Here is a 27,560-nt window from a genome sequence, read left to right as displayed (position 1 = left end):
GAATGTAAAGAAAAATAAGTGATATTTTGGACATGAATAATATGTAGAGAAAATAAATCCAGGATATTAAAATCTTGATTTTGAGTATCATAAGATAAGGCCTTAGAGGAACCGATATAAAATATTAGCTTAAACAACAGATTTTTGAAGAAATCACAATACTATAAGTGAGGTTTACTGCTTCAGAAAACATTTCTCTAGATTGAGAAAAGTATAAAGGGAGTTCACTTTTTTGTTAGTTAGTAAATATCCTTGATAAAACATGCTAGGCTCTTCCACTCTTCAGATAATGGGTTGGTAAAGGGTCATTAGAAATCACCAGCCAGACTGTGAAATTTTACGGTAGAACAAAACTGGGTCCTATTTTTAAGCAAAGCCTAAGAGAGTTGTCAAGTCATGTAGTATATCCTGGTGCACAGCAGAACAAAAAATAAACAGAGTAGAAATGCATTGTTTGCTTTGTTTAGAATGAGATGGCTTGAGAAAAAAATGTCCTGAATCTATGAAATGAATATCTAATATTTAATGTGTTATACAACAGAAGTGTGGAAGTTACTTTAAAAAGGAGAAAGAAAAGGAATATATTTGCAGATATATTCAAGTATTTTATCAGAGATGTGAGAAAAATATGGGGTTCCAGGCAGCTTTGCCATAACAAATAGTCAACTGTATATAATTATTTCTTCCAGTTTACTAAACATCACTATGGATGTCTTAATATTTTGTTAGAAATCTTCTAATGTTTATGGACTCTAAGTTTTGCTTTTTTCACATTTTCACATATCTCAAATTTGGATGTAGCTTATAATTAAAGGCATTTTACAATTGTTGTTTTTCAAGTGGCAATTATAATACAGTAGTCATTGCCTGAACTTGTGCTCACATCAAAAGCATTAGCATCACCAACATGTGCAGAGTAAATGTCAGAGGCTGGGAGTTAATAGTGGAGTGTTTAGTTTAACTATGAAACAAATGATTGTAGGAAGAGAGTGGAAGGGTTGGTGAATCACATGCATTTAACAACATTTCCAAAGTGAGAATCAAAGTGATCTAACTGTACATAATTTCAAAGCTAGCATAACAGCCCAACATTAATTAATGTGGTTATTTTATAAATTCTTCTAAGAAATGTTGCATTAACTGAACACTTGGTAGCAAAACATAGATTTGATGACCCCAGGATGAAATGTAAATGAGAAGACTGGTACTGTATGACACAAAGTAATTTTAGAATCACTATAACCAAAATGTTGTGCTTGAGTCTCCCATTTTATGTAACTGTAAGCATGATATACAACAGAAACTATGTCTAAGAAGTCTAAACATATTTTCAAATTAGTATAACTATTTTTCTAAGGCATAAGATAGCATTTTGTTATGGTTTCTCAGTATTCTTTTTAATTAGATACAATTAAGTGCATTTTTCAATTGTTTGTGTTTTAACTTTGGTAAACTATGGAGATGTAACTCTAAGAGAAAGGTATTCAGTTGACTTCAAACATTTTGAAATGTCTAAATTTACTCTGAATTAATCAAATGTAAGTATCTTCCATCAGGTGTTTTGTGAACCTGAATTGTAGTTTCAAAATTAGAAACTATTTCAGAGAGAGAGAGAGAGAGGGAAGATAGCCAAATAGACATAAGCAAAAGGAACATCTGACACCAAGGAACTGGGATACTACGAAGACAGTCATTAGCAGATTGTCAGAGGGAAGACATTGAGAGTGGATGAAGAAAAGGCACAGATGCTCGGCTAGAGAGAGAAAGCTGGAAACCCTGCATGAAGCTACCATGCAACATGACTTGTTTCTGGTCACCAGCAACTCCTGGGGAAGGAACGAGTAGAGCATGCAAGGAGCAATCTGGTCTTGCCACAGGCCTCTGAAATCCTGGCAGTAGGAAACCCTAAGACACCTATAGATATTTGAGCTGGCAGAGAGACCCACTCAGAGAAGTGGTAGAGGCAGAACTGAAGCCAATTTCAAGTCCAGTGGGTTTGGCGTAGGAATGTCTGTAGTGGAGCATGGCTAGGGTTACCCATTCTTCAATAGTTCCCCTAGGAGACTTTAGCCCTAGGGGAACTATTGAAACTGAAGAGTGCAGGGTGGTCTTGTTAATGAGAAGGGGCCAGTCTAACCTGAGCACTCCTCTGTCTGCTGGCCTCTCCCAGGACCACAGCCTGGCCATGCGTGCTTGCAGGGCAGCCTAGGCTACGCAGGCCAGGTGCCTCATGGGGGCCCACATCATAGCCCCTGCATTGGTGGATCATGTGTAACCAGCAAAGAGCTCCATCAGAGCAGCTTCTGCAAGTATGCACCTGCCCATTTGTGCCTTCCTCCATGCTGCTTTATCTGCATACAATTGCCCACAGCCAACATCCACATGACCTTCCAGCATGTGTGCATGCCACAGGACCTTGTCTTTCCTTTCCTGCCAACATGTGAGTACATATGCACCCTGCTGTGTCACTGTTGCCATCATGAGTGCACTCCATACCTCCTGCCTTGCCACCATTGCAGTAGGAATGTTTGTGTGCCTGAAGATCACCAGACACCTGCCAGCGCCTTGCTCCTGTGCCAATGCTGCTGCCAAAGCAAAACTATGTAGTGAGACCAGTGGACCCAACCCTGCCCTGAGAAGCCACTGTTGCCAGCATAAATGCATGCAGAAATGGTTCACATAGTCCTGTGCATGCCAGCACCCTGCCCCTTCTCTAACACTGCCTCCACCATGAATGTGCACACAGGTGCCAGGAAGGCACCCCCCCCATGCTATGTTTCCATTGCTTTCACTGCAAACACCTGCATGGAGGCCAACATCCCTGCAACTAACAGCCCCCCACTGCAGCCAGTGAGTGTCCATCCCACTGCACTGCTGCTGCTAGCATGTGCAAATTAGGACAGATCTTTCTGCCTCCTCCCTATAAAGTGCTTTGGCTGAAACTATCCATCAGAGTGTAAAAACCGGCTGTTCATACACATCTAGGACCCTCCAAAGCAGCATGCTCCTAATTACAAGGATGAGAATAAGCTAAGCCCAATACCAGACCTCCAGAGTCAGAGTGTGGAGTCTTAAAGGGCACCTTTCTGAACAAAATTATTCCAGAAATGAAGGCAGTCAATTGCAACCACCTTATACCATAATCAAAACCCCAAGAACCTCAAAAAGAATAAAAGAAAACTGAAACATATCCAAAAGACGGCAACTTCAAAGACTGAAGGAACATCAACCTACATAAATGAGAAAGAACCAGTAGAAGAAGGCTGGCAACTCAAAAAGCCATAGTGTCTTCTTACCTCCAAAGGAATGCACTATTTCCCCAGCAAAAGTTCATAACCAAGCAAAGATGACTGAAATGACAGAAATAGAATTCAGAATATGGATAAGAGCAAAGATTGTTGCCACACAGGGGTACAATTGTAACCCAATACAAGGAATTTAAGAATTACAAAAAAATAATAATGAAGCTGATGGATGAAATGGTCTCTACAAGAGAGAACCAAACTGAACTGATATAGCTGAAAAATACATCAGAAAAGTTTCATAATTCAATTGCAAGTATGAACCACAGAAATGACTAAGACGAGGACAGAATCTCAGAGCATGAAGCCTGGTTATCTGAAATAACTCAAACAGGAAAACAAAGACAAAAACGAATAAAAAAAGCCTCTGAAATATAGTATTATATAAAGAGACCCAATCTATGGCTTATTGGCATGCCTGAAAGAGAGAAACTAAGTAAGTTGAGAAACACATTTCAGGATGTCATTCGTGAACATGTTCCCAACCTTGCTAGAGAGGCCAATTTTCAATATTTTAAAAATGCAGATAAGTCTTGTGGTGCACTACACAAGAAGATCATCCCTAAGACAGGTAGTCATTAGATTCTCCAAAATTGAAATGAAAGAAAAATGTTAAAGGCAACAAGAGAGAAGGGGCAGGTCACCTATAAAGGGAAGCTCTTCAGGTTAACATCTGATCTGTTAGCAGACATTCTACAAGCCAAAGGAGATTGTTGACCTATATTCAGCATGCTTAAAGAAAATAATTTGCAACCAAGGATTTCATATTTTGCCAAACTAAGCTGCATAAGCAAAAAAGAAATAGAATCCTTTCCATACAAGCAAATGGTAAGATAATTTGTTAATGCTAGAGCTGTCTTAGAAGTGATCCTAAAGGGAGCACTAAATAAGGAAAGGAAAGGTCTTTAACAGCCACTACAAAAACATACTAAATACAGAGAACAGTAAGACTACAAAACAACACACAAAAAAGTCTGCATATTAACCTGATAAATACATAATGGCAGGATCAAATTCATAAATGTCAATACTAACCAGGCATTGGCATAAATGAACTACCCTCAATTAAAAGACACAGCATGGGAAGTTGGATAAAGAAGCAAAACCCAAAGGTATGCTATCTTCAAGAGACCCATCTCACATTCAATGACACTCATAAATTCAAAGTAAAGGGATGAGGAAAAATCTACCAAGGAAATGAAAAATGGAAAAAAACGGTAGAATCTGCTATTCTAATTTCAGACAAAACAGACTTCACACTGACAAAGATAAAAAAAAGACCAAGAAGGGCAAAGAAGAGCATTGGATAATAGTAAAGCATTTAATTCAGTAAAAATATCTAAATATTCTAAACATGTATGCACTCAAAAAAGGAGCACACAGATTCACAGAGTAAGTTCTTATAGGGCTATGAAAGAATTTAGATAACTACACAATAAGAGTGGGAGAATTTAACACACAATTGACAGTATTAGATAGTTCATCAAGGTAGAAAACTAACCAAGATATTTGGGTGCTTAACTCAGCACTTTACCAAATCAACCTAGAATACACCTACAGAACTCTCCACCCCCAAACAACAGAATATACTTCCTTCTCATCTGCACATGGCACATACTCTAAAATCAACCACAGAATCAGCCAGAAAAACATCCTCAGCAAAATAAAAAACTCAAAAGCATACTAACAACACCCTCAGACCACAATGCAATAAAAATAAAAATAAATATAAATGCTAAGAAAATTGCTTAAAATAACACGATTAAATAAAATATCAATAGCTTGTTCCTGAATTACTTCTGGGTAAATAATGAAATTAAGGCTGAAATTTAAAAATTCTTTTAAACTAATGAGAAAAAAATTATATGACATACCAGAATCTCTGATACACAGCCAAAGCAGTTTTAACAGGGAAGTTTATAGCACTAAATACCCACACCATAAAGTTAGAAAAATCTCAAATTAACCACATAACATCTCAACTAAAGGAACCAGAGAAATAAGAGCAAACCAAAGCTAGTAGAATACAACAAATAATCAAAATCAGAGCTGAAAGAATCGAAACATGAAAAACCATACAAAAGATCAGTAATTACAGGAGTTGCTTTTTTTGAAAAATTGGTAAGATATATAAACTACTAGGTAGAATGAAGTAAAAAAAAAAAGGAGAGATGGATAGATTAGATAGATGATGGACAGATAGGGGGGTGGGGGTAGAAAGAGAGAGACAGAGTGAGAGAGAGAAGATTCAAACAAATGTAATAAAAAATGACAAAGGGGTCATCACTGACCCCATAGAAATAGAGAAAACTCTGAGACTATTATGAACACTTCTATGCACACAAGAAAAATAAACCTAGAAAAAATGGATAAATTCCTGAAATCACATTATCTATCAAGATTGAACAAGAGATTGAATCCTTGAATAGATCAATAATGAGTTCTTAAATCGAATCAGTAATAAAAAGCCTACTAAACAGAAAAAGCCCAGGACTAGGTAGATTCACAGTTGAATTCAACCAGATATGTAAGGAAGAACTGATACCATTCCCACTAAAACTATTTCAGAAAATTGAGAAGGGAAGACTTTTCCCTAACACATTCTATAAGGCCAGCATCATCATGATACCAAAACCTGTAAAAGACACCACAAAAATGATGAATTATAGGCCAATATTTTTGATGAACATAAATGCAAAAATGCTCAACAAAATACAAAAATGCTATCAAACCAAATTCATCAGCAGATTAAAAAGATAATCTGTCATGATCACGTAGGCTTTCTACCTGGGACACAAGTATGGTTTAACATGTGCAAATCAAAACATGTGATTAATCATATAAATGGAAATAAAATAAAAAACACATGATTATCTCAGAAGATACAGGAAAACAAATGCAGTGGCTCACACCTATAATCCTAGCACTGCGGGAGGCTGAGGCGGAAGGATGAATCCCATGAGCCTGGGAGTTCAAAACCAGCCTGGGCAACATGATGAAAACTTATCCCTACAAAAAACAAACAAACAAACAAAAATTAGCTGGGCATAGTGGTGGGTGCCTGCAGTTCCAGCTACTCAGGTGGGTGAGGTGGAAGGATCACTTGAGCCTGGGAAGTGAGGGTTGCAGTGAGCAGAGATTGTCATTGCAATCTAGCCTGGGTAACAGAAAGAGACCCTGTATCAAAAACAAACAAACAAACAAACAAACAACACCACCACCAAAAAACTGGGGGACAAATTTAACTCAGAGTTGGCCTATCTATCCTGAAAAACAGGTCTATTTCATTTCCATGGACAATGTGTCCTATGCAACTCATCCCTCCTTTCGTCTGCTTCTCAGAGAATTCAGAATAAAGGTCTGTTTTCACTTCAGTATGTTCACCATCAAGCTACTGACTTAAATTGCACTTGCCACTTCATTCCTATTTTAAAGTTTTTTGGTTTTATGAAGGTACTGATTTTTTAAATGAATCTTTTTTTTTAGTTGAGCAGGTTTAGGTTTACAGGAAAATGGAATAGAGGACACAGAGCTCCCATGTGGCCTTCCTCTCCCTGTAGACACTTTCTCCTCCTGACATTAACATCGTTTTTTCTTTGACACAGAGTGTGGCTCTGTTGCCTGGGCTGTTTAATCTACAGTGACAATCGGTTGTTCAGTGAAGCTGCCTTTATCAAGTATCTTAGCTGGATCTTCTGGATAACCTGAAATATTTGTGGACATAAATAAAACCAAGCTACACTACAACCCCTGGGTGTTTCCCATGTATGGTCTCATTCCTGGAGGGTGGTTGGGGATACTGACTGTTTCCCCCAGGTGGGGAATGGGCAGAGGGGGAGTAGGCTGTTCCCTACTGCTGGGGACCCTGTTTGCATCCCAGAGTGGTTTCCGGAAACATCCATTTTAGCTCTGTCTGGGATGAGGATTTCTCTGGTGGGGAGGCCTGCTTTTTGTGGAGGCTCCCCAAGCAGCAGGATGGGCCCTAAGTGAGCACTGGGACTTAGAGCATCCTCCCCCATCCCTCACCATTCATCACATGTCTTTATAATCTGTGGGCATCACTGGTGTGGAAGGGCATGTGGCATCCTCCCTGCTGAGGAGAGACATCACAACCACCTCTAGCCTAGAGGCCACCTGTCTGGACCCTGTCAGTCTCTTCCCAAGGCCTGTTAGTGCCCCCATTCCCCCCAACACCCCACCCAGCTCTAGAGTCACCCTCCAGGTGGAGAATGTGTCCCAGGCCTAAGGGGGTCTATCCCTTCTAAGGGGCAGCAGGTGGCCTACAGGGTGTGGACATGACAGCAGGGAGGCAGGTGTCTTTGGAATTTGCACTGTGGCTTCAGAACCTATCAAGGGCATTTTCCTGAAGCCTCAGGTTGTTCCCTGAAGGGTGTGTGCACCTCTTGTCGTCTGGGATAGGGCCATGAGTTTCTAGATGTTTCGGGATATGGGGCAAAAGCAGCCCAGAAAGCTCACTGTTGGTAAACTGCCCTCAAACCAGGCAGGGTCTGCCACATGGTAAAGACTTGAGGAGCAGCAAGCACCAGGCACTGCCTCACTCAGGACCTGAGAAAATGTCGCCATGCTGGGGCTCAAGTGACCACATGGTAATGGGACTTGAGGCGAATGGCAGGGTCCTGCTCCGCAGCGTGGCTGACTAGGGCACAGGGAGGGGCCTGTGGGCTGGCCATGGACGTCCAGATGGCTGTCAGTCCAGGTCTTGTGTGACAGGATGGCATTGGAATGGCTGGGAGAGGCTGGAATCCAGGCACCATCTTTGTGGGTCTCATCTGGACTGTACTCTTTAGGAAGCTACAGTGTTTCACGGGTACAGGTCTGTGAGGTACAGATTTAAAGATGGAGCTCTCATCAGAGCTGGGCAGCTTCTTAGGCATGGACAGCTGTGGCCATTGTCACCACTCTGTCACACACTCATGTGAGGAAAAGGGCCAGGAAATGCTAACCAGGCATCTGCTGGATGGATAGGGAGGAGGGCAATGGGGTTGTCCTCCAGCAGCCCCCTGAAGCCAGGCCCTCACCTCTTGCTGCCCCAATGATGTCCTGTGTGCCCTCTGCCCCTTGTTCCTGAAAAATGCATCCTCAACTTGGGCATGGTGGCTCAGCAGCCCCACTGGTTATGCTGCAGGTGGGCTAGGAAGATGGCACTTTGCAGGGCATGGTGTAAGTCCCAGAGCCTCAGCAAAGTGTAGGTGCAGAGCTGGGTATGTGACTGTGTTGTTGCTAAGTGCTTGTGGTTAAGTTCAGGGAAGGGGAGACCTCACCTGAGTCAAGATTATGTATCTGAAGGTCAGTGACCTCCCACATAGACATGGCATTGCAAGCTTCCACCCTCAAAAGTCAGCACTGGTGAGCTATACAATTGTGGATATGATCAGCTGATAAGTGGTGGTGGGGTGAGGGGTGGTATATGGCCAGAGCTAAAGCCCTTCTGTGTGGAAGCTGAGGAGATATGGGGACCCTTCATCTGAGCGAAGAACCCTCACTAGCCCCAGCCTGACCATGCAGTGAGATCCAGGGAAGTGTGGCTGGGCATGAACACAGACTTCAGTGACCACCATCAGCCTCACCTGACCAGCCCAGAAGGTCTGGGCACATGTCTGAACTCAGGGCTTTGAAATCAGAACCAGCTATTCAGACATGGGATGAAACTGCCAGGCCCCAAGACTAGTGGAAAAATCTGTCCTGTATTGGATTTCTGGGGAACTTCTTGCTGCCTGGTGGAGACCCGGGAACAGCAGATTGCTTGGCCTCCCTACCTCCTCCTAGGGAGGATCTGCTAGATGAGCCAGCCTGGGAGGCAGCTGCATATTTGGCCATCCAGGTTCACTGACGTGGGCTGCAGCATAAAGCCAGCCCTTTCTCGTTCATGAGGTTCCTGGACCTCCTGTTGGAAGACAGGGCCTGGCCAGACCTGGGATCCATTATGAATCCTCAGGGGACCAGGAACAGCCTCCTGCTCAGCTCCTGATGAGTTCCAGCTGTGGATGCCTCACCAGGTCCTCTCGGAGGCAGCATGGTTGGCCTTTGGAGGTCTCCGTATCTGAGGTCCTTTCCCTGAGTCTCCACTGGGTTTCTAGCTGCCCTGAGAGCCCTAGCAACTCAAGTTCTGGGCCCTGGTTCTCTGCTCCTCCAACTCAAGGCGGCTTCCCTAGTGGCTATCTTTGCCAGGAGAGATAATTGTTTCCCTTTGACATCTCAGGGACCTAGGTTGCAGAAGGCCCCCTGTATCTCCCACAGCCCAGCTCCATGTGTGCAGAGGCACCCAGGCCCCTTGTTACTGAACCAAGCAAGTTCTGTATAGAAGGCACTTGCTCTGTAGGTATTTGCTGAATGGATGGATGGATGGTTGCATGAATGAATGGATGGATGGATGAATGAATGAATGAGTGAGAGGGCCCTGCAGGGCAAGGTGCCTTGCTGAAGTCCGGATGAGCTGTTGGGAAGGGGGTGTGAAGGGCTGGATAGAAGGACATTTCCAGTTGAGTCGGGAAGGCTTTCCAGGGACACCTCTGCTGGGTGCCTGGCAACCCTCCCTTCACATTCTCCTGACTGTGCCTGCCATGTGGGCCCTGCAGCCCCTCTGACCCCAGCCCTGGTTGATACCATATTAGAAGTGGGGAGTGGGGCTTGGGGAATTGGCCTTTGGTGAACCCCTAGGGTATGAACATTCACTGGAGTAAGTTTAATTAAAAACAGGCCTTTAGGGCACCTTTTAGTTGGCTCAGAGAGGATTCCTGAGGCAATTTCTTGCCTATCCCACTGTTTTCTGGGAGCCTGACCACCCAGCCCCCTCCATTCCCTTGGACCCTGGGGCTGGGCAGCCATTGAACAGAGTCCCTCCCAGTCCTGGCCACCAGGTGGCAGTCGTTACAAGGCCCAGGTGCCTGTCCCGGGCTTGCAGCTTCCAGACTTGAGGCCCCGGTGACAGGCCAGTCAAGGCTCCGACTGCAATGATGGAGAAGGCTGGAGTGTTTGGCAGTGCACATTGTCTAAAAGATCTGACATTTTCAGAGGCAGGTGGCTGGACAGGTTGGTCAGAGATCGAGGGGCAACTGGAACAGGCCCCAGCACAGCAGGGTATGGAGACGACTGGGATGATTGGGCTGAGTGTGGGGGAGGGGAGGCCGGTGGCTATGGGTGGGTAGGCAGGGTGGGCATGGCTGTGAGAACGAGGGAAAAGGCCTTGCCTAGAGATCAGGAGTTTTTTTCTGTTCTCCACTACATCCCCAGGGCCTGGGAGGTACCTGGTGGGAACTCAGTCAATGTGCTTGTGTGGAAGAGCATCAGCCATGGATGACTTCCAAGAATCACGACTTCGATACCCATGCCTCCACACCCTGAAAAACACCCTGAGAAGCTTCTAGGAGTCCTTGTGTGCCATAAAAGTACTCACCCCCAGTTCCAGACACTTGCTCCTTCCCTCTTTGGATGCCCTCCACCTGCTTCCACCGGGGGTGATACATCATGCCCCATGTGCCCAGTGGATTCTGCTGACACACTTCCAGCAGCAGGGAGGGCCAGGACCTCCTGACTGCCAGGGGCCCAGGGGATGATCAGTTCTTGCATATTCCAGGGAAATCACCTCTGTTCCCCCAGAAACCTGTAGCCCAGCCCGTTGAGTGTGAGAATGCCATCTTACCCTGTCCTGGTCCCCCAAGGAATGATCCAGGGTGAGCTGAAGAGCCTAGGGAGGTAGAAACACAAAACCCACGGAGGTGATGACCTCGAGGGCAATTCCTTTACTTTGATGCTGGGTTTCCACGCTAAGGGCTGTGGGCTGCGCTCCAAGGCAGTTGGGTGTGTCTTGTTTCTGAGTAGCATCAAGGGATGGGAGCCACTTTCCAAGTTTGCTGACAAGAAAGTCAAGAGTGGCTTCAGATCTTGGTGGCACAGTTTTAGTTTAGAGTGGCCTGAGAAGCGAGTCTCATGGAGCACTGGCCAATAAAGCAAGTGGCCTTTTCAGCTGTCCCCCCATCTCTGAATGGAATAAGAAGCTACCTTCAAGCTGAGCCCCCTGGGGAGTGAGCGCAAGGCCTCCCTGCAGCAGCGCAGTGGAGAACAGACAGGGAAGGAAGCTGCTTGCCCTGTCATAGTTATCATGGTGCTCCCGAGGCACACAGAGGCATGAGGCTGGAGTCAGACTCCCTGGGCTCAAACCCCACCCTGTTGTGACCTGGGCCAGGTGCTGGGTGTGCTTGTTTCAGGGTCCAGGTCTGTCAAATAGGGGAATGATACCTCCTTCCCAGTGGGGTGGGAGGATGAATTGAGATGCACGTGTTTGTGTGCATAGTTAGGACTTCACAAACAGCAAGCAGCAGTGACTACCGTCATCATCACAGCTTGAGTTTTAAGTAGACAGCAATCCTCTCTGAGGTGTGGAATTCAAATGAGTGTGTCTCAGCGAGTCCTGGGCCTCATGATTTGGAGCCAGTGGCTGCTCCCACTACCATCTGCTGAGAACAGACCTGAAGTTCAAGGCAGCTTTTTGGACTCGGCCCGAGGGTAGTACCCCCACAATTCGGGAGGCAGGGCAGGTGCTCAGAAAAGAGAGGCTGACAGTGACGATTCCTACATGCAGAAGCAATCTTTGTTAGAAAGTTCTAGGAAGAGGGCCTAGGATTTGACAAGTCAAGAGTAAGAGGGAAGCCCCCTATTCTTCATTTTGACCAGTTCTGGACAAAGACAGCCAAGACCACAGGACAGTAACCCAACCCCACATTTTCTAGAAAGTCTGAAGCTCTTCCAAACAACATCAGTGTGAGGAGGATAAGTCTGGAGTTCCAGAAGAAGCATGGGACTAACAGGACCTAGGTCCTCGGAGACCCAAAGGAGCTGTGTGACTTTGAAAAGCCACGAAACCTCTCTGTGCTTCAGCTACACATGTGTCAGGGATCATGAGACCCACATCACTGAGCTCATGACCATGAAGGGTAAAGCGGCATCACATGAAGGCACAGGGAAAGAATCACCAGCTCCAAGCAGGGTGGACTGCATGGAGGCAGTAACATTTCAGACCTGTCTACGTGGGTGAACCGGATATTGATTGGCAGAGAAGGGGTGGACTTGGCCTGCAGGAAGAGCCTAAGTACAGGCACAGACTGCGGCCCACGAGGTTTCTGTGGCTGCAGTCCAGGGGTCTGGCAAAATGAGGGGACCCCAGTGTGGGAAGATGGGCTGGGCTCTGTCTGGTGGGAGGAGTTTCCACCAGATTCCTTAGGCTCCAGGGAGCCAGGGTAGGTGTCATGGAAGACTGGGAAGATCGGATGGGCTCAGGCCTGTGTTTATAGCCCCCCAGCTTCAGGGTGGAGAATGAATGTAAGGGTACACAGGAGTCCAGGAGTCAGGCAGGGGCACAGAGAGGAGTGGCCTGGTCCCCTGTGAGCCCACAGAGGCCACTGAGGCTCCAGAAGGCAGCAGGCAGTGGCACTGAGGAAGTCTGTGGTCCAGGGTGGGAGCTGGGGCTCCAGTGGGAAGGCCACAACCAAGGTAGGGAGGCCATGGTTGGGAGGGAGGCTGTGGTTGGGAGGGAGGCTGTGGCCAGGTGGGGAGGTGGCCTTTCTGACTGGCCCTAACTGGTCATAGCAAGATGATAGGACACTGTCATCAACCCCAGACTCCCTCCAGCTGGCAACAGGCCCCAGAACTCCTGTCATTTGTTTTGGATTTGTGGTCAGGGATGTCTCATATGTTCCCAGAACACAGGGAGCATGCAGCGAGGGATCTGGGGGGCTGTATAACCCCATGCCAGGCCCAGTTGTGGCTACAATGGGGACCTGGCCATGACTGCTCATGGCTAGTAATCAGCATGTGGGGAGGAGCCCTCCCAGGCCTCTGGAAAGGGGCCTCAGTGAGCTTGTGGTGTCAGGTGATAGAAGATGGTTAGAGGCCAGATGGCAAGGGATTGCCACACTCACGAGAGCTTTGCCAGATCCATAAAGGGACACTGGGAGGCAGTGGGCACAGCCTGGGCACACCCAGGCCCAGTGGTACCCACACACAGCAGGCATATGGTGCCCACCTGTGGAATGAACACTTGGTGTATGGAGGGGGAAGAATGACCCAAACCTCGCCCTCTAGCCCCCAGTAGGCCTCCCTACTAGGGATTCCCCTGCCTGTGGAGCCAAAGAGCAGCATGGGTACTGACCAGGCATGTTGGCTCAACCTCCTTAAAATTCCAACTTTGAGGACGTTTTACAATCTGTGCATCTTGGTGCCCGTGCTCCCTCGAACCTGTCAAGCAAGTGATCACCTCAGAGATTCCCTCCCTCGCTTCATCAGCGCACTGCCCAAACAGTATCTCACTAATGAGGCCACCCAGACACGCCCCTGTCACCCTGTCCTCCTTCCCTGCACTTGCACTGCATGGAAGTGCAGCTAGCCATGTGTCTCCTTCCCTCTCACATCAGTTCCACCAGGGCAGAGTGGACACTTGCAAATGAATCTCCAGGTCAACCACTGTCTGCCACACGTGGGCACTTGCTGGAGATCTGGAGTGTGGATGAGTGGATAAGTGGATGGGTGGATGGATATATGGAGAAGTGGATATTTGGATGGGTAGATGGGTGAATGAATGGATGGATAGATATATGGATGAGTGGATATTCAGATGGGTGGATATTTGGATGAGTGGATAGATGGTTATGCAGATGGGTAGATGGGGGGTGGATGGATATATGGATGAGTGGATATTTGGATGAGTGGATATTGGATGGGTAGATGGGTGGATATGTGACTGGTTGTATATATGGAAAAGTGGATATTTGATGGATGAGTGGATATTGGATGAGTGGATATTGGATGGGTAGATGAGTGGATGGGTGATTATGTGGATGAGTGGATATTCAGATGGGTAAACATATAGATGAGTGGATATTGGATAGGTAGATGGGTAGATAGGTGGGTGGGTGGATAAGTGGACATTTGGTTGGATGGATATTTGGATGAGTGGGTGGATGGTTATGTGGGTAGGTAGATGGGTAGATGGATGGATATATGGATGAGTGGACATTCGGATGGGTGGATAGTTGGATGAGTGGATGGATGGTTATGTGGTTGGGTGGATATATGGATGGGTAGATGAATGAATGGATGAGGAATGAATGGACCAATAGACAAGTGAATGAATATGAGGCCTTCTGAACCAAACGACCTGTCTGATCCAAAAGAGCTCTGACTACCCTGGGATGCAATGTACAGAATGTGCAATCCAGTTAGACCAGCCTCTCTCTACCTCAGCATGATTGACAGAAGTAGGGTTTTGCTAGATCCTTGCTGTTGGGTGGTCCTGTGCACCGAAGGAGGTTTACAGCATCCCTGAGTTGTAACGATCAAAACTATCTCCAGATATTACCAGATGTCTTCCTGGGGGTGGGGGTGGGGTGAAAATATTGCCCCTGGTTGAGGACCATTGAATTACACCTTTACTTTCAAAAAAAGAATCTTACAAACCTCCCCTACCCAAGTCCTCAGGAGAGTAACTCAGTCCCCAGGGTCCCTCTCAGCCACTGGAAAGTAACAGCTAGAAACTGTAGGCTTTGCTGCTGTCCTTTATTATTTTAACACATATTTATATTCCAGTAGGCAGCCTGTTGCCCTGTCCACCAAGGCCCTTTGGTCCTCACTGGTTGGCCTGCTCCAGACCCCCAGGTGCCAGTGCAAGTCCAGAGTTGAAGCTCTGCAATGTCAGATGTTCAGCAGGAGGGGCTGGTGCTCCTCATCTGCAGCGTCGCTGAGGGAAATTTCCTAAATGACAAACAGGCAGGAATTGAGCAGCCCAGAAAGGACATGAGATTGGAGAAGTACATCACCCCATTGGCACTGCCCACAGCCGAGGTCAGGGGCCCCAGGACCAGGGAGACCAGAATCTGGGCAGGAAGTACTGGCAGCTGGGCAGGGAGATGTCCACGCTCATGCCCCACTGGGTGCCATCTGCACTGGACCCTGCAAACTGACCCAGAGGAAGAAACATGTCAGTGAGACATACCTTGGCCGGCACAAGGTGACCAAGCCCTGCAGGTCCTGCAAGCCCAGGAGGCCTGAGCAGCCCATGCACAGCAGCTCACATTTTCCAGCACAATGTTCACAGGGAGTTCAGCCAAGAGTTGAACAATATTTGTGTTCTGAGAGATGATGACAAAGAAAAGAATCTGTGACTCATGGGGTGGAGGGCTGAGCTCGCATGGGCCGAGGTGGCTGGAGACACTTTCCCCGCTCAGCACGTGAGCTCTTCCCCATCCTCTCACCCAAAGAAAACCAATCTGTCTAGCCATGTGGCCACTCCAATCCTGTCTTTCCCTCTGTCACCTTCGTCCAGGATGGAGCCTGCCCCACACCCTGAAGTCCTCTGCACATGTTGGCCTCGGCTCCTGTGCCTACAGCTCCAAGGTCCTAGTGGCCTCCAGCTTGGATGCGTCACTCACTCTCCCTTCCCTGCCTGCCATGCTGGGGGACAGCGGCTGAGAGTGTGGCCTGTGTGGAGAGATGGTGGGGAGGGCATGGGCTCCCCCTACTTAGCTCCCCCAGCATCAGTCAGCCTGCCAGGTGCTGGGTGAGTGGGCATCGCTGAGACCTGAGGCCTGGGCCTCCCCTGTGGCTTCTTGTGCCAATTCTATCCCCATCAGAAGGCCTGTGCTAAGGGCCAGCCTAGCTGAACTTGTCAGACTGCAAACTCCCTGAAACAAATCAGGGCTAGGCCTGGGGGAGGCAACCGAGACATGAGATTAAAAGGGAGAAAAGGTCAGGTGCGGTGGTTCACACTTGTAATCCCAGCACTTTGGGAGGCTGAGGTGGGTGGATCACATGAGGTCGTGAGTTCAAAACCAGCCTGACATTGTCTCTATTAAAAATTCAAAAAAATTAGCTGACCATAGTGGTAGGCACCTGTAATCCCAGCTACTCGGGAGGCTGAGGCATGATAATCATCTGAACATGGGGGGTGGAGGTTGCAGTGAGCCAAGATCACACCACTGAACTCCAGCCTGGGTGACAAGCAAGGCTCCATCTCAAAAAAAAAAAAAAAAAAAAAAAAAAGGTGGGGGGAGAGAGAGAAACTCAGTAATCCAGGTCACATTTCTTTTTGTGAGAGACAAGGTCTTGCTCTGTTGCCTAGGCTGGAGTGCAGTGGCACAATCTCAGCCCACTGCAGCTTCAGCCTTCTGGGCTCAAGTGATCCTCCCACCTCAGCCTCCTGAGTAGCTAGGACTACAGGTGCATGCCACCACGCCTGGCTAATTTTTAATTTTTTTTTTTTTTAAGAGATGGGACCTGGCTATGTTGTGCAGGCTGTCCAGGTAATATTTCAATGCAGTATTTTAAAATTTCAAAGTCACTGCCAAAAAAAAATCATGGTGGGAACATTACACGACTGTAAAAGGAAATGAGGCAATGACACAGGCAACAACATGAATGGACCTTGGAGCCCACAACTGAGTTGCAGATGCCAGACACAAAGGGCTGAGTGTTGCCTGATTCCATCACATGAGACATCCCAAAAATGCAAGTCAATAAGGACAGGAAGTAGGTTAGTGGTCACCTAGGACTGGGAGAGTGGGAGGGTTAGAGGGGTGACAGCTGAGGTTTCTTCCTGGGTGACAAAACTCTTCTAAGATTGATGGTGGTGATGATCATACAACTCTGCATGTGCTAAAACCACCGACAGTACACTTCACATGCTATTCAATGGTGCACTGTATCTCAATATAGCTGTTAAAAGTTTATGCGGAGGCCAGGTGTGGTGGCTAATGCCTATAATCCCAGCACTTTGGGAGGCTGAGGCAGGCAGATCACTTGAGATTAGGAGTTCCAGACCAGCCTGACCAACATGGTAGAACCCTGTCTATACTAAAAATACAAAGTTAGCTGGGTATGGTGGTGCGTACCTGTAATCCCAGCTACTCAGGAGGCTGAGGCAGGAGAATCGCTTGAACCCATGGGGTGGAAGTTGCAGTGAAATGAGACCGTGCCATTGCACTCCAGCCTGGGCAGGAAGAGTGAAATTTCATCTTAAAAAGAGAAAAGAAAAAAAAAAGTCTATGCTGAGCAAAATACCAAAAAAAGACAGAGTCTCTGTCTCCCAGGCTGGAGTGCAGTGGCACAATCTTGGCTCACTGCAACCTCCACCTCCTGGGTTCAAGTGATTCTCCTTCTTCAGCCTCCCAAGTAGTTGGGATTATGGGTGCGGGCCACCACACCTGCAAAATTTTTGTATTTTTATGAGAGACAGGGTCTTGTCATGTTAGCCAGGCTGGTCTCAAACTCCTGACCTCAAGTGATCCACTTGCCTTGGCCTCCCAATGTGCTGGGATTACAAGAGTGAGCCACCGCGCCTGGCCTTTTAAGGCACTTTTTTTTTCATTTAGATGGAGTCTCACTCTATCACCCAGACTGGAGTGCAGTCGCACAATCTTGGCTCACTGCAACCTCCACTTCTCTGGGTTCAAGCAGTGCCCTGCCTCAGCCTCCTGAGTTGCAGGGATTACAGGCACCCACCACCATGCCAGGCTAATTTTTTTTATTTTTAGTGGAGACATGGTTTCACCATCTTGAGCAGGCTGATCTTGAACTCCTTACCTTGTGATCCACCCACCTAGTCCTCCCAAAGTGCTGGGATTGCAGGTGTGAGCCACTGCCTCAGACTCCAGTATAGGGTGGTTTGGCACTGTTACTGATCCTCTCTTTCTTTTTTTTTTTCAGTGTATATTATGGTATAGAGTAGTATTTTATACATTAGCTCATTTTATACTAAACACATTTATGTACAACAGTAGAGAAACCGCGGCACAGATAGCTCCAACTTGAATTAGAAAATATTGGCCAGGTGTGGTGGCTCATGCCTGTAATCTCAGCACTTTGGGAGGCCGAGGCAGGTGGGTCACTTGAGGTCAGGAGTTTGAGACCAGCCTGACCAACATAGTGAAACCCCGTTTCTACTAAAGAAATAATAATAATAATAAAAAACTAGCTCGGCATGGTGGTGGGCACCTGCAATCCCAGCTACTCAGGAGGCTGAGGCAGGAAAATCACTTGAACCTGGGAGGCAAATGTTGCAGTAAGCCGAGATTCCACCATTGCTTTCCAGCCTGGGTGACAAGAGCAAAACTCCATCTCAAAAGAAAAAAGAAAGAAAGAAAATATTTTCTCTGTAGAAAATAGTAAAAGTTGTAACATGTACCAAGCTAGCTCAACAAGTTCATTTAAGCCAAATAGTAGCTAAATACATCATATTTTTATAAATACAGGTTGAATTCTGGGATCCAGCTTCCCTTTTAACTCTTAATTTATGCCCGATTGTTCTTCTTTATGCTAAATCCATAATCCATAACAAGGTTTTGGCTGTTCTTTTCTGAAGGATGGATACCATACACTTTTTTTGTTTTGTTTTTTGAGACGAAATCTTGCACTGTCAACCAGGCTGGAGTGCAGTGGCACAATCTTGGCTCACTGCAATCTCTACCTCCTGGGTTTAAGCAATTCTCCTGCCTCAGCCTCCTGAGTAAGCTGGGACTACAGGCATGTGCCACCATGCCCAGCTGCCCAGCTTTTTTTTTTTTTTTTTTTTTTTTTGTATTTTTAGTAGAGACAGGGTTTCACCATGTTGGCCAGGATGGTCTCAATCTCCTGACCTTGTGATTCACCCGCCTCAGCCTCCCAAAATGCTGGGATTACAGGCATGAGCCACTGCACTCAGCTGGGTACCATACACTTTTAATCTGCTTGGTAGGTACCCATGCCTATTCAAATAATGAAATGGTTCGGTTGCTATTAAAGCATGCCCAGTATTTGGGCAAAACCAAATCTGATAAATTATGCTGTCACCTAATACCCATGGTTTGATGGGAAGCCATGAGAAACAAGGGCAAAGTGATAAAACTGGCAAGTAGATCAGGGAATAAAAACTGAGAATTCTGAGACCAGATGGCAAGGAACATCTAGTCAGGATTCAAGGATAGAACTGAAGTTCAAATAGAAAAAGGATGTTGCCTCAAGGATTGGGAGCTGAGCTGGCTCTCAGAGCCTCTAGTATGTGGTGAACTGATCCCCTCTTTATTTAAAATTTTGGTTATATTGTTTTGTATGGATTTTTGGCATGAATTCTGATTTTTTTTTTTTTTTGAGACAGAGTCTCACTCTGTCACCAGACTGGAATGCACTGGCGTGATCTTGGCTCACTGCAACTTCCGCCTCCCAAGTTCAAGCAATTTTCTGCCTCAGCCTCTGGAGTAGCTGGGACTGCAGATGCATGCCACCACGTCCAGCGAATTTTTGTATTTTTAGTAGAGATGGGGTTTCACCATGTTGGCCAGGATGGTCTTAATCTCTTGACCTTGTAATCAGCCCACCTCAGCCTCCCAAAGTGCTGGGATTAATGAATTCTGATTTTTTAAAATATTGCATTAACATCTTATTGATCTGGATTGCAAGTGTTCTGAGCTTCACTGCCTCTCCGTAAGTCCCACTGTGAATGGCTGGGACAAGCATCACCAGGAGGCCTGGCGACCTGACAAAGGAGTAGGGAGGGGGTGGTCTCCCATTCCCTGCCTCCCTGTGAAGCATACGGAGTCTGGCCTAGAGCCTGGGTGGACTAGAGGCTTCTGCTAAGAAAGCAATGAGGGGAATGCAGGCACAGGGCACACCCCTTGCTCAGAAGGGCCCCCTGAGTTTAATGCTATGCTGTTGCTGTCTTGACAGTCATCATTTTGCACCCAGCTCTGCAGATTGTGTCCTGGAGGACAGTTCTCAGTGGGGTTTCTCCAAGGAATGGACCCGAAGCAAGACCAGGGAGAGCACTTACCTTAAGTAGCTTGGCATGGTGGTGGGAGCCTAGTAGTAATCACAGAGCAGCAAGTAGGGCAAGGTGCACAGCATGGAAAATAGAACCCTGTAGGTTATGCAGAGCAACAGGACCACATATAGTTTCCTGGAGAGGGTGGTGAGTCCCGTTCCCAGGACAAAGGTGAGATAAGTGATGAAACAGAGGGTGCAGATGCTGAGGAACTCCTCCAGCTTCTCCAGGATAGCTTTGGGCTGCAAAGAGGGTGAGTGATGCCACATGGCCAGAGCCTCCAGGGACTTAGCTTCTAGCGCCACCTCCCTGTGGCTTACCCTGATGCTAGCAGTGGTGGAAACTAGCTTGGTAGGCCACTTGCCCCAGACCAGAAAGTACTTCCTCGGGGACCCAGGGTAGCTGAGAGACTGCCCCAGTAACTCTGGTGGGTGCCCAGGACAGGGCTGTCTGGATGGATGGCAGGACTGGGGTGTCCTGTTCACACCAGCCCGGGTCAGGTCCCCCAGGGCTTCTGCAGGTGAAGGGGTCTTCATGCTGTGACACCAAAGAGGCTCAGGACTTAAGGTCTCCAGCTAAACCTCTGTGTTCTTGTGCAATTATGAGTACAACAACAGCCTGTCCTGAAGCTGGCCACCATCTTTATTCCCCCCAAGATGATGTAATGGCATGGATGTCAGTGATGGGGCTCCTTAGAATCAGATAAAATGGGGCCACTTCCCCACACTCCGAGGCCACCCAGCTATGGGGGAACCCAGCATCCAAGAAGCTGCCCCATAGACTCGCAATTGACATCTAATTTCCTCTTGCTGCAGCCCTTCAGTGACCCTCTACTTTGGAGGTAGAACCTATGAAAATGGGGGCAACTAAAATAAAGCAATTGGCAGATTATGGCTTGAAGGTGAAGTCTAGCCTGCAGCTTAGTTTTGTAAATTAAATTTTTTTTAATTAAAAAAAATTAAATCAGAAAAAGGGCCGTGCATGGTGGCTCACACCTGTAATTTCAGTGCTTTGGGAGGTCAAGGCGGGTGGAACACGAGGTCAAGAGATCGAGGCCATTCTGGCCAACATGGTGAAACCCTCTCTACTAAAAACACAAAAATTAGCTCAGCATGGTGGCATGGGCTTTTTGTCCCAGCTACTCAGGAGGCTGAGACAGGAGAATCACTTAAACGGGGGAGGCGTAAGTTGCAGTGAGCTGAGATCACGCCACTGCAATCCAGCCTGGGGACAAAGTAAGACTCCGTCTCAAAAAACAAAAATCAAAAAGATATGAATATTTTGTGACATGTGAAAATCCTATGAAATTCCTATTTCAGTGAACACAGTACTGTTTTACTGGTCTGTGGCACACACACTCAGTTTCCTGTGTCTGTGGCTTTCAGTGAGGGGCTGCAACAGAGACCACTGGGCTGGCAAAGCTGGAAATGCCAACTCTCTGGCCTTTTTCAGAAAAAGTGTGTGGACCTCTTGGAAATTTTTTTCCCCAGTGCACACTACCAGATAGGCCCCGTGGGGATGGCACCTCAGCTTCATCCTGGTGTGAACTCAGCACTGTGCTCCAAGGGTCCCCCAGACACAGAACCTCAAAGTCATCTGGGCCCCTGGCCTCTGCCCACACCCACACTCCATAATCACACAGCCCTGTCCCCACCTCCCTGGAAACTGGTCCCTTGAAGTGAAGTGGGAAGGAGCTGGGGGCTGGTGGACAGCATGCTGCCTGGGAGTGGCCTTGGGGCTCCCCCTGGGCCCCTGCTTTGCCATCGCTATGGTCTGTGGGCTTAGTCAGGTCCTGACACACCACACCTGTGCTCCCAAGGGCCACCAGCTCTCAGAGACCTGAGGCTCCCAGGCTTGGCCTCTTCAGGCTGGGTCCCCCAGGCCCAGTGCCCTGCAACTGGGAAAGATGTGGCATACCCCTGAATTGGGATGTAGTGTCTGCAATCATAAGGTCACAAACCTGCCTTCATTTCACAATCTCCATGGACCTGACCAAAGCCCTCACTGCCTGCCAGCCTGGCCAGGTGCAGCTACCTGAGTAGAAGGTGGCACTGAAGGTGTAGGTGCACATACCCCAGCACCCCATGGTCATGCCACTGTTATACTACTAATATATCTCTAACGTGTGCAAGGCCTTGGGGTTCCCCTGAAACACCACCTTGCCCATGAAGTCTGTATAGAAAAGCAGCATATCCTCAAAGGAGAGCCACCCTGGAAGAAAGAAAGGGGTTCATGACCTCAGGGCAAAGGCAGCACCCTGCCCTTTCTCTAACCAACATGCATTTACTGCTTATAAATGTTATGTGCGATTTGTATGGATTCAAACATTAAAGAAGAAATATCTCTAGCTTCACCATCCAAGACAACCTTTGTCAAAACTAAGTTTGGGCGAAGCACAGTGGCTTACGCCTGTAATCCCAGCACTTTGGGAGGTTGAGGCAGGCAGATTGCAAAGTCAGGATTTCGAGACCAGCCTGGCCAATATGACGAAACCCTGTCTCTACTAAAAAATACAAAAATTAGCTGGGCATGGTGGCATGCACCTGTAGTCCCAGCTACTCCAGAGACTGAGGCAGGAGAATCACTGGAAGCTGGGAGGTGGAGGTTGCAGTGAGCCAAGATAGCACCACTGCACTCCAGTCTAGGCAACAGAGCAAGACTCTGTCTCAAAACCCAAAACTGTATTTGTTTCTGATATGGTTTGGCTGTGTCCCCACCCAAATCTCATCTTGAATTGTAGCTCCCATAGTCCCCATGTGTCATGGGAGGGGCCCAGTGAGAGGTAATTGAATTATGGGGGCAGGTCTTTACCATGCTGTTCTCATGAAAATGAATAAGTCTCATGAGGTATGATGGTTTTATAAAGGGTAGTTCCCCTATACCTGCCCTGCTCCCTGTCGCCATGTAAAATGTGCCTTTGCTTCTCCTTTACCTTCCACCATGATTGGAAGTCCTCCCAAGCCATGTGGAACTGGAGTCCTTTAAACCTCTTTTTCCTTATAAATTACCCAGTTTGGGGTATGTCTTTATTAGCAATGTGAGAACAGACTAACACAATTTTCTTACAATCTTTTATTTTAAGCCATTATATATTTTTATAAACATGAGGCAAGAGTAGCGGCAGAGGTGCTCCAGCTCCCTGGGCGATGTGGGAGTGGGGGCCCATTGGGAAAAATCCATCGGAAAGCACATACATGAATGCGATGACATAGACCTTAGTGCTCCATTCCCTGAACCATGACAATTCCCTCTTTGGTAGAGGAAGGTGGTTTTTATAGGTCCTCTTGAACCATAATGAATTATCGCCTATAATGTTCTAAGCCATCAAGAATTATTAAACAGACTCGTTTTGATGGCAACAAAATATTTCACAGTGTGGATGCGCCTGAATATATTTAATCCTTCCCCAACTGTTGGACACCTCTATCCCCCATCCAGTCTGTGGCTGTCCTAAACCATACTGTGATAAATACCTTGCACATATATTCTGAATATGGTCTTGATTATGAGTTTGCATGAAATACTGAGTTAGGTCACAGGGATAAAAGGTAGGAACATATTTAAGAGTCCCCCCCATTACGGAATTGCCTTTTAAGTTTTGTTGATTTGTGTTCCACAATGTATGGGAGCCCTAGATTATCTCAAATTCTTTTTTTTTTTTCTCTGAGACAGCACTCTCTCACCAGGCTGAAGTTCAGTAGTGCCATCTTGGCTCACTGTAACCTCAGACTCCCTTGTTCAAGCAATTCTCCTGCCTCAGTCCCCGGAGTAGCTGGGATTACAGGCATGTGCCACCACGCCAGGCTAGTTTTTTATTATTAGTAGAGACGGGGTTCCACCATGTTGGCCAGGATTGTCTGCACCTCCTGACCTCATGATCTACCTGCCTTGCCCACCCAAAGTGCTGGGATTACAGGTGTGTACCACCACGTCCAGCCTCAAAATTCTTAATCATGCTCAAATGTTCGACAACTCCACAGAGCAAAATGACCAAATGGAACGAAATACAAATTGGTGCTTTTCAGTGGTCATTTGAAGGCTGAGCTTGGTGAATTTACAAACCACAATAGATATTGGCAGGCAGGGGTGGGGTCTGTGCCCCAAAACAGAACAAGACAAAGTGGGAAGGTGGGAAAGTGGAAAGATGTGGGTCCATCATTTCACTGTGGAGTTGTTCAAAGAGCTTCTGGTAATGAGAATCTTGGGCTCTGGGGAGCCCCAGGTGTTGGTTCCAGAGTGAGCTCAGTGGCTGTCAATGTGGACATCAGGTTCAGTTTGGAGCTGTCCAGGGCAGGCACCAGGAGAGAAGCCCTCCAGTGCAGCCACCACACCCCAGGCCTGGCCTTGGTGCTGTCGTGGGAGACTGGTGAACTTGGAAAGCTTCCTGGGAAGAGAAGCTTGGAGCCATCCTGGGAGATACGTGGGGCGAGAGCTCTGAGCAGGACCCAGACGCATGGGGAGGCTTGGCCAAGAGCTCACCCAGGAAGTGGTTGATGCAGAGCACGTGCAGTGCCTTGGGCATGTTGCAGATGGTGAAGCAGAAGCGGCCCATGGATAGAGGCTGCTTGGCTGGAGCCAGTCAGCTCATTCTCGTACTTCACACCATTGAGCAGAATGTTGGCAACCTGGGAAGAGCCCACAAATCCCTCCTCAGAGCACGGCACCCTCATAACACAGCACGGACTCTGCTGTGCTCAGGGGGACGCACTCTCGGAAACACTGCACAGAAGCTTCCTGGTCTGTCTTCTTGTTAGACAACACGAGCCCTACACTGACACCAGCCTCAGAGGAACCACCTGAGGGCATCGCTTTTGAGGCCCTGAGCAGCTAATACTAGAATTTCATTTCAGGCATGCCCAAAATTTGGCCACAGGATGCAAGATCTGTGTGACAGGGAGTGAGATAAAACTTTGCAAAATGCAAAAAACATTTGAAATAAAAAAAAAAAAAATAGATCAGGCCGGGTGCAGTGGCTGATGCCTGTAATCCTAGCACTTTGGGAAGCCGAGGTGGGTGGATTACCTGAGGTGAGGAGTTCAGCACCAGCTTGGCCAACATGGTGAAACCCCGTCTCTACTTTAAAATACAAAAATTAGCCAAGCATGGTGACAGGCACCTGTAATCCCAGCTACTCGGGAGGCTGAGATAGGATAACTGCTTGAACTGAGGAGGTGAAGGTTGTAGTGAGCTGAAATCATGCCACTGCACTCCAGCCTGGGTGGCAAGAGCAAGACTCCAACTCAAAAAAAAGGAGTGGGGGTCAGTTCGCATCTAGACACTTAGGAAGTCCTTTATTTTCCATAAGAGAAGGCTGGAAAGACTTATTTCAAGGTGGCCACCAGGAACATGTGTTCAAAATTCTCTCTGGACAGACGACCCCTCAGCCACCCCCAACACACACAGAAGACAGGGTGGCTCTGTCCCCACGAGTGTCTCAGCCCTCGACAGGGGCTCACAGAGCACACTATGCATCTCATGGTCAACAGGATGGAAACTGGAGCCAGGGGGCTTAGAGTGACGGGGCTTAGAGCGAGGGAGCTTAGATGGCTTTCTGGGGCTCAAGAGCAACATTCCATGGATATCTGCACTGGGTTTGCAAACTCCTCCTGGAAGGAGAAGGTTTGATTCCAAGTAGCCCTGGTTGGGTTTGGGGTACAGACTCCAGTCAGGGGACAGAAGAGCTTGCCATTTTTGTCTTTTTTTTTTCTTTCTTTTTGAGACAGAGTCTCACTCTGTTGCCAGGCTAGAATGCAATGGCACCATCTCTGCTCACTGCCATCTCTACCTCCCGGGTTCAAGAGATTCTCCTGACTCAGCCTCCTGAGTAGCTGGGACTACAGGTGCGCACCATCACACCCAGCTAATTTTTTTATTTTTAGTAGAGACAGGGTTTCGCCATGTTGGCCAGGATGGTCTTGATCTCTTGACCTTGTGATCTGCCTGCCTCAGCCTCCCAAAGTGCTGGGATTACAGGCGTGAGCCACCACACCTGGCCTTTTGTCATTTTTTTAGAGACAGAGTCTTGCTCTGTCACCAGGCTGGAGTGCAGTGCTGTGGTCATGGTTTACTGCAGCCTCAAGCTCCTGGGCTCAAGTGATCCTCCCACCTCAGCCTTCCAAGTAGCTGGGACTACGGGCATGCACCACCATGCCTAGCTAAGTTTTAAAAAATGTTTATAGATATGAGGTCTCGCTATGTTGCCCAGGCTGGTTTCAAATTCCTGACCTGAAGTGATCCTCCCATCTTGGGAAACTAATAGTTTTTGAATTTAGATGTTGGAGAACAAAGCGGCGCTGGCTCCACTGGGGAGTCTGTGGATACTTCCACTGGGAAGGGAAGCTGAGAGGATGCTGTGCTGACTCCCAGGACACCCACCTCAGCACCTGCTGGAGGAACCACATAGCAGCTACACCTCTCTCTCCACTGAGCCCATATGTGTTTATATTTAGCTCATGATTTTTACTTTCCTCAAAGAACTGAAACATAAATTACACTCTCTGGAGGAAGGAAACAGAAAAGGAGGATGAAGGCAAGATTTTCAACCACACCTAAAGAACTGAATCTGAAGGCAAGATTTTCAACCACACCTAAAGAACTGAATCTAAAGCCAGTGTGAACTTTTTGAAACTATCTGGAATGATCCAGTGTTGACAAAGACCAGATCAATTACCCCGACATCATCCATAGTGAGGGTGACAGTGCCCTCAGCGCAAGCAATTAGAACATCTCTTTCCTTGATGATGACGGGCTTTCCTGTCTCTCCAGTGATTCTCAGTGACTCAAGCCCTTTCTAAACAGGAGCTTGCTGTCCTTGATGCCACCAGGAGCCTCAACAGATGTCTCCGTGTGGCCTGCACACACCTGGGCAGCACCTTTCCTCACACTGAGATGGCATGCAGTCATGAAGACACCCCGGCCACACACACCAGAGAAAAGCAAATGGAAGGCACCATCCTGCTCACTCCAAGGAGAAAACGGGCTGGGCATGGTGACTCATGCCTGGAATCCTGGCACGTTGAGAGGCTGAGGTGGAAGGACTGCTTGAGCCCAGGAGATCAAGACCAGCTTGGGCCACCTAGTGAGACCTCATTTCTACAAAAAATAAAAATTAGCTGGGTGTGGTGGTGCACACTTGTAATGCCAGCTACTCAGGAAGCTGAGATGGGAGGATCAGTTGGGCCTGGAAAATTGAGGCTGGAGTGAGCTGTGATTGCACCACCATAATCCAGTCTGGGCGACAGAGTGAGACCTGTCTCAAAACAAAACCAAACAAGGCTGGGCACAATAGCTAAAATCTGTAATTCCAGCACTTTGGGAGGCCATGGCAGGTGAATTGCTTGAGCCTAGGAACTCAAGATCAGCTTGGACAACTTGGTAAGAGCCCATATCTATATTTTTTTAAAAAGTAAAAAACAAAACAAGACAAAATAATTAAAAAAGAAAAGAATAAACAAAAC

At 47.3% G+C, this 27,560-nt stretch overlaps 1 pseudogene; it reads right to left on the bottom strand.

Moving 5' to 3' along the window:
* Positions 1–15,005: 15,005 nt before the first annotated feature.
* LOC116543698 overlaps positions 15,006–27,560 on the bottom strand; it is a 28,171-nt pseudogene continuing 15,616 nt past the window's right edge.

The sequence above is a fragment of the Sapajus apella genome, unplaced genomic scaffold (assembly GCF_009761245.1).
Source record: "Sapajus apella isolate SASKATOON/1434 unplaced genomic scaffold, GSC_monkey_1.0 scaffold193, whole genome shotgun sequence".
Taxonomy (NCBI): domain Eukaryota; kingdom Metazoa; phylum Chordata; class Mammalia; order Primates; family Cebidae; genus Sapajus; species Sapajus apella.
This window is presented reverse-complemented; position numbering and strand designations above follow the sequence as displayed.